Consider the following 12810-nt stretch of genomic DNA (forward strand, 5'->3'; position numbering starts at 1 on the left):
TTGAAAACTTTCCAAATATTTTATGTCCAATAGTTCTGGCTGGTGCTTTCGCAAAGTCATTCTTAGCCAGGTTCGCCACCAAATTTTGATTTGATTTGATTTGATTTATTATTGTCACATGTATTAACATACAGTGAAAATTATTGTTTCTTGTGCGCTATACAGACAAAACATAGTGTTCATAGAGAAAGAAAGAAGAGAGTGAAGAATGTAGTGTTACAGTCATAGCTATGGTGTAGGGAAAGATCAACTTAATGTGAGATAGGTCCATTCAAAAGTCTGATGGCAGCAGGGAAGAAGCTGATCTTGAGTCATTTGGGACGTGTTCTCAGACTCTTGTATCTTTTTCGCTTCTCGGCCTTTTGGCTAAGATCAAGTGTAGTATCGACATGCTGTACTTGTTTGAAGTCATGAGATTACACTAAAGCTTCATTTGAAGCAATTTTTTAAAGTGGCATCTCGGCCTTTTGGCTAAGATGCAAATGAGATCAAGCCTTGGAGGAGGTGCAATGCCTGCTCCAATCAGCTTGGATCATTTAGATCAAGCCCAAGACAGGAAGTGAGAGGCCTGTCTTGTCAGCTTGGATCGGGAATGTCTCACTTGCTGAGACTCTGAATTGGACTTGGATTGGATTGAATTGGAAAAATAAACAAAACAAATGGTGGAAGAGAGTACGTCCAGGATGCATGGGGTCTTTGATTATGCTGGCTGCATTTCCGTGGCACTCCAGCCACAAAAACCCCATCCCAGGGGACTGTGCTGAGATCAACACCTTGCCCCCAGCCCAAGCTCATCCAGCCCCCAAAGACCGTTGGCAGCCCCTGCCTCTGAAGCCTGGCAATGGCAGAGGGGCAAATGACCATTGGGCCTACCTCCTTGACCCCCCCCCCCCCCCCCCCCCCCCACCCTCAGGGTCTAACATGTTAAGCCCAGCCGCAAAGCCCACCTGGTGCATTTCTCACTGGGGCAGATGGTGCATGTCGGAAGGCCAGTGAATGAGCTGTCCAGTCCACTAATTGAATTACAGTTAGTGGGTTTGCATTACTTTTGGTTTGCCTTCACATGTGGCAGGAATCACAATTTTTTGCAGATGCCCCATTCAGAGGGGCATCAGGATTCCCGCAGTCCATCTGACAGGGCTGGAAAATTCCACGCCTCTCCATTATATTTGACAAACCTACTGGAGTGTTTGAGGACATAACCAGCAGAATAGATAAGGGAGAACCAGTGGATGTGGTATATTTGGGATTTCAGAAAGCTTTTGATAAAGTCCCACATAAGAGGTCAGTGTGCAAATTTAAAGTGCATGGGATTGGGGTAATGTTTTGGCATGGATTGAGAATTTGTTAGCAGAAAGAATAGAATTTTTTCTTCAACGTCGCAAGCAGTGGTTAGCGGGTTACTGCAGGAATCAGTGCTTGGGCCCAAGCTATTCAAAACATACATCAATAATTTGGATAAGGGAACTAAATGTAATGTTTCTCGGTTTGCTGACGACATGAAGCTTGGTGAGAATGTGCGTGATGAGAAGAATGTTAAGAGGCTTTAAGTTGATTTAGACAAGTTGATTGAGTGGGCAAACACAGGAACAGAAATATAGAAACTAGAAGCAGAAGTAGGCCATTTGGTCCTTCGAGCCTGCTCCACCATTCATCTTGATCATGACAGATCATCAAATTCAATATCCTGATCCCCCCTTCGTCCCATATTCCTTTAGCCCCCAAGAGCTACACCTAATTTCTTCTTGAAATCAGACAACGTTTTGGCCTCAACTACATTCTGTGGTAGTGAATTCCACACACTCACCACCCTCTGAATGAAGAAATTTCTCCTCACCTCAGTTTTAACAGGTTTACCCCTTATCCTTAAACTATGATCCCCCTAGTTCTGGACTCCCCTATCATTGGGAACATTTTTTCTGAATCTACCTTGTCTAACCCTGTTAGAATTTTATATGAGATCCCCTCTCACTCTTCTAAACTCCAATGAATATAATCCTAACCGATTTAATCTCTCCTCATATGACAGACCTGCCATCCCAGGAATCAGCCTGGTAAACTTTTGTTGTACTCCCTCTATAGCAAGGACATCCTTCCTCAAATAAGGACACCAAAACTGCACATAATACTGCAGGTGTGGCTTCACCAATGCCCTATACAATTGCAGCAAAATATCTCTATCCCTATACTCAATTCCTCTCGCTATGAAGGCCAACATACCATTTACCTGCCATGTGTAAGAATTGGGAAAGGTGAGAATATATATTTGTTACTAAATATTAACCATATTAAAGAAGTTTCTTTCCAATTTACAGCAATCAACTTGGCAACTCAAAAAATGCACATCTGATATTCAGCCACCATGTTCCACAGCATTTCAGTTAAAATTAGTTTTGAAAGCAGTCATTTAAAAACAAGGTCCCATCAAGAATTCATGGCTCTTCTTCTGCGTCCTCATTACTTCCATCGATGCTGCTGTCCGTTGATAAATTTCCTTCAATTCCATCTTTCTTCAGCCTCTTCCACTTCAGACACAGAATCAATCACATCCTGTGGTTTACTATTTCTGGAAGGGGTTTCATTGTCCACTGATGTGCCATTGTGCCACCCCAGTGTATCAGTGTTTGCTAAGGAAGTGGATGCTGCCAGAATATCAGTGGCAGAGATGGTAATGGGTGAGGTGAAAATTGATAGCAAGGACGTACTGGAAAGGCTGGCTATGCTCAGAGTGGATAAGTCGCCGAGTTTGGACGTCTTGAATTCTAGGTTGTGAAAGGAAATGGGACCGGAGATAGTGCAAGGACTTGCAATAATTGACCAATCTTCTCGAGATATAGAGAGCACAAACTGTGACAGCCTTATTCAAGGAACTAGCAACAGCAGGCAGGCCATCTGTGGTATGTAAAGTTTTCCAGACAATAAACAGGGAAGAACATCGACACAAACTTGGAACATTTTGATTTAATGCATGAGAGCCAGCAGAGATTGATAATTTACAGCCCATGCTTGACTAATCTAATCGAAATTTTTTGACAAAGTAACAGAGATGATTGATGAAGGGAGTGTGATGCAAGTTGTCCATGTGGGTTTTAAGCAAGTGTTTGAGAAAGTACCATGTAAAAGGCTTGTTAACGAAATTGAGGCTCATGGAATGGGAGGGTCAGTGTCAACTTGAATAACAAATTGACATAAGGACAGAAAACAGCAAGTTGCAGTAAATGGTGGATATTTTTAGACTGGAGTATGGTAAACAGTGGAGATGATGCCAATTGACTGTAACAGAGGTGTAGATAGGCTGGCAGAATGAGCAGACTAACAACAGATGCAACTGTCAGGAGGAATAGGGAGAGGTAATATAAATTTAATGACACAATTCTAAAGCGTGCACTGAGATGAAGGGACCTAAGGGGGTGCATGCATATAGATCTTTGAAAGTGCCAGAATGTATTGAGAATGGTTAGCACAGTATGTTTGATTTGATTTGATTTATTATTGTCACATGTATTAACATATTAGCATACAGTGAAAAGTATTGTTTCTTGCACGCTATACAGACAAAGCAGACCATTCATAGAGAAGGAAATGAGAGAGTGCAGAATGTAGTGTTACAGTCATAGCTAGGATGTAGAGAAAGATCAAGTTAATGCAATGTAAGTCCATTCAAAAGTCTGACAGCAGCAGGGAAGAAGCTGTTCTTGAGTCGGTTGGTACGTGACCTCAGACTTTTGTATCTTTTTCCCGTGGGTGCACTGCGGAGCATACAGGAGGCAGAGAGTGTGATAGACACTAAATACAGGGAGGTTGTCACACCAGAGGTTCAGACAGGTAGACGGGTGACCGCCAGGAGAGGCAGGCAGGTAGTGCAGGAGTCTCCTGTGGTTATTCCCCTTTCAAACAGGTATACTGTCTTGGATACTGTTGAGGGGGAATAGCCTGTCAGGGGGAGATACCAGCAGCAGCCAGGCCTGTGGCACCACACCTGCTGTGGGACGGGGTCGGGCAAAGAGCAAGCGAGCAGTAGTAATAGGGGACTCGCTAGTTAGAGGCACAGACAGGTGTTTCTGTGGCTGCAATTGAGACTCCAGGATGGTGTGTTGCCTCCCTGGTGCCAGGGTCAAGGATGTCTCTGAGCGATTGCAGGACATTCTTAAGGGGGAGGGTGAGCAGCCAGAGGCCGTTGTACATATTGGTACCAATGACATAGGTGGGAAAACGGCTGAGGTCCTGAAATGTGAATATAGAGAGTTAGGCAGAAGGCTAAAGTGCAGGACCTCAAAGGTAGTAATTTCTGGACTACAACCTGTACCATGTGCTAGTGAGAGTAGGAATAGGAGGATTAGGCAGATGAATGCGTGGCTTGAGATCAGGTGCAGGGGGCAGGGATTTAGATTTTTGGATCATTGGGATCTTTTCTGGAGAAAGGCTGACCTGTTCAAGAGGGACGGGTTACACCTAAACTGGAGAGGGATTAACATCCTGGCGGGGAGATTTGCGAGAGCCACTCGGGAGGGTTTAAACTAGTTTGGCAGGGGGGGTGGGGTCCAAAGCAGTAGGGAGACAGAAGAGAAGTTTGAGGACAGCACAGAAGTTAAAGAGAGCACATTAAGTAGTAAAGGCAGTGTCAGTAATCCTAGTACCAGACAGATCAGGCAAAAGCAAGACAGAGAGCAAGGGAAGTCCAGATTAAACTGCATTTATTTCAATGCAAGAGGCCTGACAGGCAAGGCAGATGAACTCAGGGCATGGATGGGTACGTGGGATTGGGATATTATAGCAATTACTGAAGCATGGTTAAGGGAGGGCCAGGACTGGCAGCTCAAGGGTACAGATGCTATAGGAAAGATAGAACAGGAGGTAAGAGAGGAGGGGGAGTTGCACTTTTGATTAGGGAAAACATCACGGCCGTCCTGAGAGGGGATATATCCCGGAAACCCACCTTCTGGTCGCAATGACTGCACCTATGCAAATGTTACCTGCAACTGCCAATCACCTTCACCGCTCTGCTGCACTCACCTGGACACAAAAGTGGGCAAGTTATATTGAACCTTTATGAAACTCTGGTTCGACCATGAGTACAGCATTGCATTCAGTTCTTAGAGGCAGTAATGGCATCGTGGTATTGTCACTGGACTAGTAATCCCAGGTTCGAAACCTACCACAGCAGATGGTGAGATTTGAATTCAGTTAAAGAAATCTGGAATTAAATGTCTAATGATGAGCATGAGACCATTGTCATACGAAACCACCTGGCTCGCTAATCTGCTGTCCTTACCTGATCTGGCCTACATGTGGCTCCAGATCCACAGCAATGTAGTTGACTCTTAAATGCTCACTGAAATGGCCGAGGAAGCCACTCAGTTCAAGGGCAATTAGGCATAGGCAATAAATACTGGCCCAGACAGCAATGTCCACAGCCCATGGATAAATAAAAATAAAATTCTGATCAACATACTTCAGGATTTATACTAGGGTCTTTGAGAGGGTGCAAAGGAGGTTTACCGGAATGTCTCCAGGGTTACAAGATTAGACGGGAGAAGCTGAGGTTGTAATCATTTGAGCAAAGGAGATTGAAGAGGTATTTGATAAAGTGCCGAAGATTATGTCAGGTGAAGGTAATGTGAACAAAGGAAAGCTGATAGTTCAAAGACGAGGAGACAAGATATTTGAAGTTTTGGGCAAGAGATGTGAGGAGGATATGGGGTTGAAGCTTTTTTTTTACACAGGGTTGGTAATGATTTGGAACTCAGTGCCTATGTGGGTGGTGAAAGCAGAAAATAGTACTGATTCCAAAAGGAGATTTGATGTGCAGTTGATGGGAACAAATCTGAAAGAGCTCAGGGAGAATGGGACTAATTGCATTGCTCTACAGAGAGCCAACATGTGAACATACAAATTAGAGACAGGGGTAAACCACTCATTCCCTCAAGCCTGCTCCACCACTCAATAAGATCATGGCTGATCTGATTGTAACCTCAACCCCATGCTCCTCCCTAACCCTTGAAAATCCTTCACCCCCCTGGTTAATCAAGAATCTATCTAGTTTTGCCTGAAAAAGATTCAAAACTCTGCTTCCACTACTTTTTGAGAAGAGAGTTTCAAAGACTCATGGCCCTCTGAGAGAAGATAACTTCTCCTCCTTAAATGAACAACCCCTTATTTTAAAAATGACCCCTGGTTCCAGATTTTTCAACACTTGGAAAGATCTTCTCCGCATGCACCCTGTCAAGCCCTCCCAGGATCTTAAAGGCTTTGATCAAGTTGCCTTCTATTCCTTCAAATTTCAGTCGAAACAAGCCTAATCAGTCCAATCTTGCCTCATAAGACAACCTGCCTATTCCTGATATTAGTCCAATAAACCTTCTCTGAACTGCTTCTAACACATTTACATCCTTCCTTACTGTACACAGTACTCCAAATGTAAACAACATGGACTCAATGGGCCAGATGGCCTCCTTCTGTGCCACAATGACCGTGACATTGGGCACCCTGTCCATTGACTATCTTAACTATTCACTGCCTCCACTGCTGATGCATAGTGGAAGCAGTGTGTACCATCTACAAGATGCACTGCAGCAACTCACCAAGGCTCCTTGCAAACCACCAATCTCTACCACCTAAGAGGACCAGGGCAGCAGACACATGGGAAGACCACCACCTGTCAGTTCCCAGCAAAGCCACACACCATTCCAACTTGGAACTATATCACCGTTGCTTCACCATCACTGGGTCAAAATCCTGGAACTCGCTTCTCAACAGCACTGTTGTCTGTACATATGTCACATGGATTTCATTGGTTCAAGAAAGTGGCTCACCACCAACCTCTTGAGGGCATTTAGGGATAGGGCAATAAATGTGGGCCGAGCCAGCAATTAAGGTTTATAACCTTATGGGGTTATTCCAATTGGGAGCATTTTTCTGATAATGACTGACATTTAACTTTAATCTAGCCAGATTAACACACACAAAAACAGAAAATGCTGGAAAATCTCAGCATGTCTGACAGCATCTGTGGGGAGAGAATAGAGCCAACATTTCGAGTCTAAACGACCCTTTTTCAGAGCTGATGAAGGGTCATCCAGACTCGAAACGTTGGCTCTATTCTCTCCCCACAGTTGCTGTCAGACCTGCTGAGATTTTCCAGTATTTTCTGTTTTTGTTTCAGATTCCAGCATTCGCAGCATTTTGCTTTTATCCAGATGTAACAGATGCCTGCTTGAGTCTGAAGAACTGATCTATCTCTCCCTTAAGGAAAGGAATCAGCAAAGAATATTTCCTTCTTACAGACTGTTGCTTTTAATTAAGCATCAGCTAGGTTATAAATTTCCTGGATATTGTAAGGGTCTCGGCATCTCTCTTCAATAATGCATCTCCACACTTCAGAGTGTACAGAGAGGGGTTCTTAGAGTTTCATACAGAATACTACATGAGACCACGTATTTACTAATTTATTTATCAATTTTTTAGAGAACGGGACATGCAATGCACTTCAAGTGTTTAAGCACATCACAACATTAAAGATTATTAAAATATGGGAAGGCCTCGTAACTTCCTGGCTCCCCAACATCGGATTTGGAGGAAGGGTGGGGAGGATGGGGAGGGTACTCTAAAGATACACTGGGGAATCCTTCTCAGAAGTTCCCAGTTAAAGTTTCGCAAGCAATTGTCCAGAAGGGTTAAATTTGCTTCGGCAAATGCATGGGGCTGGGAACCATAGGACAAAGCGGCAAGGTGGCACAGTGGTTAGCGCTGCTGCCTCACAGCGCCAGGGACCTGGGTTCATTTCCCGGCTTGGGTCACTGTCTGGTCGGAGTCTGCACGTTCTCCCCATGTCAACGTGGGTTTCCTCCGGGTGCTCAGGTTTCCTCCCACAGTCTGAAAGATGTGCCGGTTAAGTGCATTGGCCATACTAAATTCTCCCTCAGTGTACCTGAACAGGTGCCAGCGTGCGGTGACTAGGGAATTTTCACAGTAACTTCATTGCAGTGTTAATGTAAGCCTACTTGTTTGGTGGCTCTTTACACCAATAGTTACTCTGAAAGAGTTAGAGGAAATAAAACCGCTTCTAAATTCACTGTAACTATTTTGAAGATCCAGGTACAGCCCTGCAGGAGACACCCCTGTATCCTTGACCCCCAACCCTCTGACTAATCAACCACCGGTGCATTCTCCCGATACCATCCCACATGGAATTCCCGCAGCCTAGCCTCTTCCACCCTGCCCCATTTCCGACTCTCAGTCACACGGGATAACCCAACCTGAGGGCCCAACTTGAAGTTCCCCCTCTCCTGATCCACGACCCGTCTCCATGTTTGGACCTGGACCCCCACTTCGATCAAGTTGACTCGGACACCTCCCCAGCAGTGAACACAAACCAACCCCCGGCTCCCTCCACAGGCCAGGAACAGACCTGATCTTGACATCCATGTGAGCAACCCAATCTGACCGTCGTACCCCCCCTCTCCCTCCCCCAGCCCCCCTGGAATGGACCCAACCCACACCCCACATCCCCAGAGTGAACCCAACCTGACCCTCCCCTATCACCACCCCCCTGAGGCAGACACAATCCCCACTGCACCTGGAACGGACCCAACCCGACCCCCACTCAGGTTCACTGGTCCTTTTAAAGCAACCTGCTTTCCAGCAAAGTGAAACATGGCCATCTTGAGTTCGTTGGAGTTGCATCGCGCAGGCCCCAAGCAGCTCCAGTCATCTGAGGTTTCAGTTACATTTTCCAGAGTGGATAAGTGCACTTTAAACTCTTGTAATTCTGGCGGACCATCACTCTACACTGCTTGGTGGAAGTTATGGCCCATAATCTTATTTCCACAATAGAATTATTTCCAAAATAGAATCCAAAAAGTTCAAACTTCACAATGTTACAGCAAAATATCTGAGAAGATCCATCAAAATCTAATGTAAAGTGTCACCATTAATTCCCCAAGGAGCACGCCGCCTACTCAGCAGAATATGTCTCCTCAATTAAGAGTGGAAATATCTGACTCTGCATCTCGACCGTGAAAAACATCAGAGAGGAATCCAATACTTCTGAATTTCCGGCGCCTATTTTTATACTGTTTCTAACCTTCTACAAATGTGGGTGTTAGTGCTCTGCATTGGTTCAGCCTTTCTGTCATTAATCCTTATATTATTTATTAATATTACCAAATTATTTCATTGTTGAGAATTCCCTCAACATGAAAAGTTGTGAGATTTTATCTGGTCAAAATTCTTTGTGTTGTCTTGCAGTAACAATTGCTGTAAGTTCTGTTGATTTTAAAAAAAATTTTGTCATCTGTATCCTATATTTTCAAAGATTTTTAAATGTTTACAAGGAATTATTTTTCTTCTCATTCAACCAGATGCTTTTCTTTGTATTCGTTCATGGGATGTTGTTGTCGCTGGCTGGGTCAGCATTTATTGCCCATCCCTGACAGCATTTAAGACTCACCCACATTGCTGTGGTTCTGGAGTCACATGTAGGCCAGACCAGGTAAGGACGGCAGATTTCCTTCCCTGAAGGACATTAGTGAACCAGAAATAAAAACAGAAAATGCTGGAAAATCTCAGCAGGTCTGACAGCATCTGTGGGGAGAGAATAGAGCCAATGTTTTTGAGTGTAGATGATCCTTCGTCAGGACTGGCGAACCAGATGTGTTTTTACGACAGTCGACAACACTCCAAAGATGTATGGGTTAGGTGGATTGGCCATGCTAAATTGCCCCTCAGAGTCCCGGGATATGCAAGTTAGAGGGATTAGAGGGATAAATGTGTGGGTTTGTGGGGATAGGACCTGGGGTGGAATTGTTGTCGGTGCAGGCACGATGGGCCGAATGGCCTCCTTCTGCACTGTAGGGTTTCTATGTTCTATGAATGGTTTCACGGTCATCTTTAGGCTTTTAATTCCAGATTTTTATTGAATTCAATTTTACCATCTGCTGTTGTGGGATTTGAACCCAGATCCCCAGAGCATTACCCTGGATTTCTTGGTTCAGCAAAAATACCACTCCGCCACTGCCTCTCCTATATCTGCTCTCTTGTAAAGGTGAGATGCAATGTTTCATTTCTCTGTGATTGATCATCTTCTGTAAACTGACAAGTCATTGGTGTTATCTCGTTCTATCCGGTACCAGCTTTGAACAACTTCTTTTTTCAAACTTACTGTGGGCCTAATTGGTAGCTCTTTCATCGAACTAGCACAGGCTTAATGGCCTCTTTCTGTGTTTTGTGATTCTCTACATGTGGCTTCCCGTGCACTTCAAGGGAAATCACAGCAGCTGGGAGAAGATTCAGCTCCACAGAGAGTGACCTGAAGAATCCATTGTCGATTAACAGCAGGCGTCTGTCGTGAAGGTGTTAATGTACCATCCACCAACACAGCAACCACATCAGTCCCTGTGTGTGGGCTGATTCCAGAGGTCACTCTCACCTCGGTTAATGACGACTTCTTTTAACTTCTACTAATATAGCTCAGTTGACTGGTTGTCTGTGGGTGCAGTGTCTGCTTGCATTCTCTCGCTGGTATTTCTCTTGTCAATTAATGCTGCTGTATTAACTACAGCACCATCCCAGTCAGATGGATTGTATTGCGTTGAGGCTGCTGCATAATTGTCTAACTTTGATCACTTGCATTGAACAACTGACTTTGAGAAAAGGGTATAACTTTTCTTTTCTTTTGTGAAACTTCCGAAGTAATTTTCTACAAGTTTGTTCCAATGAGGGAAAAATAAATACCAAAACATGTCACAGCAAAAAAACAAGTCTCGAGTGCGAGCTTATTAGAGTCATAGAGGTTTACAGCATGGAAACAGGCCCTTTGGCCCAACTTGTTCATGCCGCCCCTTTCTTTTAGCTGCTAAGCTAGTCCCAGTTGCCCACATTTGGCCAATATCCCTCTATACCCATCTTACCCATGTAACTGTCTAAATGCTTTGTAAAAGACAAAATTGTACCCGCCTCTAGTACTGCCTCTGGCAGCTCGTTCCAGACACTCAACACCCTGCCCCTCTGGACCCTTTTGTATCTCTTCCCCTCTCACCTTAAACTTATGCCCTCTAGTTTTAGACTCCCCTACCTTTGGGAAAAGCTATTGACTATCGAGCTGATCTATGCCCCTCATTATTTTATAGACCTCTATAAGATCACCCCTCAGCCTCCTACGCTCCAGGGAAAAAAGTCCCAGTCTATCCAGCCTCTCCTTATAACTCAAACCATCAAGTCCCGGCAGCATCCTAGTAAATCTTGCCTTGAGTTTTCCTGAACAGCGGCAATGAACGGGTTTGTTGCTGTGTACGAAGATTCCCCCGATTCCAGGACTATTGCACATTTCTTCTGGGTTCGGCAGATTTTTTCAAAAATTTTTTATTCCACCTGAAAGACCAAATTCCAATTGAATCCAATTCATGGTCCCCACGAGAGGGACAGACAAGATCCAAGCTGACAAAACAAGGCATTGCACCCCCTCCCAGGCTTGATCTGACACTTCTTCTTAGCCCAAAGGCTGAATGGCTTTGAAAAATTGCATCAGGCGACCCCTCAGTTTAACCACATCGGCTATGCTGATCCTTGACTCTACCCTAGCCTGGGAGATCAATCCACCTGATCATCAGCTGCCCCAATGGTATGACCTTCTTACCCAACCTCCTCCCTCTCTATAATGGGCCTCATTCTCACTTGATGTCAACCCTGTCCTCCTCCTACTTGTCAATGATAACCTTTTCTGACCCAATGTCCAACCTCTTCCCGCTCAATGCTACACTCTGGTGGGTTCACTCCCAAAGCCTCTGGAGAGGGGCAGCAAGCAGGAGGAAGTCAGGAAGGAGGGTCACTGTTGGGTGGAAAAGCACAGGCTTCAAGCAGTTAGAGGAACTAAGGAAGGGCCTTCATCAAGTGGGAGAAGATCGGGAAACAAGGGGACATCCACTGTAAAGCATGGGAATGGCGAGGCTTCAGCTCCGGAATCTCTCCATACGACCAGTCAATCCTATCAGGGTGTTTATATGTGTTTACATGCAGGAGACCACAATGGGACATAGATTATCTTCAACAAGACAGCTTGATATAAATTGCCCGAGATTAAATTCATGCTGCAAATATTCCAGAGCTTTCTGCATGCAAACGTATTTCCAGTTTTGACAGAAACTTTTCATTTGAAACAAAATCAGTGTTACTGCCATCTACACAACATGAGGTCATATATTGTTTTGTTTTGAGATAGTGCCAGTGGCACCAACATCATAAAATGGTTCTCACACAGGCAACCAGGAGAAATGTTATTTACGTTGCTCAAGTCAAGTAGTCTTTTATGACTTAAGTCAATCCAGCTGGCTTCAACTGGCAGTTTCCAGTTCAAAGGATCACTCAAGTAACTACCTGTGAACTGGCTCCACACAATTCCAAATGGCTCCACTTTGCCTGCCAATTGGCTTCACGAGTGCCTTTGAACCTTTCAAACATGCTTTTCAGCTACTGTAGAGTATTTTCTTTACCAAAGTTGTTATGCTTGGAATTTTGACAACCCATTTACACTTAATAAGATTCACAAACAGAAAGGGCCAGATGCTGGGAGCAAAATCTGGGTGCTATAGGGCTCCTTAGAGTGCTAAAGTACAGTTTGTTTCACATGCACACACCTCTAATGCAAAGGTGTGGAGATGCCGGCGTTGGACTGAGGTGGGCACAGTAAGAGGTCTCACAACAAAAGATTAAAGTCCAACAGGTTTATTTAGAATCACGAGCTTTCGGAGCACTGTTCCTTCATCAGGTGAGTGGAGGTTGGTTCACAAACACGGCATATATAGACAAAGACACAAT

At 44.5% G+C, this 12810-nt stretch overlaps 1 non-coding gene across 1 annotated transcript; it reads left to right on the plus strand.

Annotated features, from left to right (window-relative positions):
• The first annotated feature begins 346 nt into the window (after nt 1-346).
• Nucleotides 347-538, plus strand: LOC144501935 (U2 spliceosomal RNA). Its single transcript, XR_013499222.1, has one exon. It is a non-coding gene; the product is annotated as a U2 spliceosomal RNA (small nuclear RNA).
• Nucleotides 539-12810: the final 12272 nt, after the last annotated feature.

Source organism: Mustelus asterias, chromosome 1 (genome assembly GCF_964213995.1).
Source record: "Mustelus asterias chromosome 1, sMusAst1.hap1.1, whole genome shotgun sequence".
NCBI classification, from domain to species: Eukaryota; Metazoa; Chordata; class Chondrichthyes; order Carcharhiniformes; family Triakidae; genus Mustelus; species Mustelus asterias.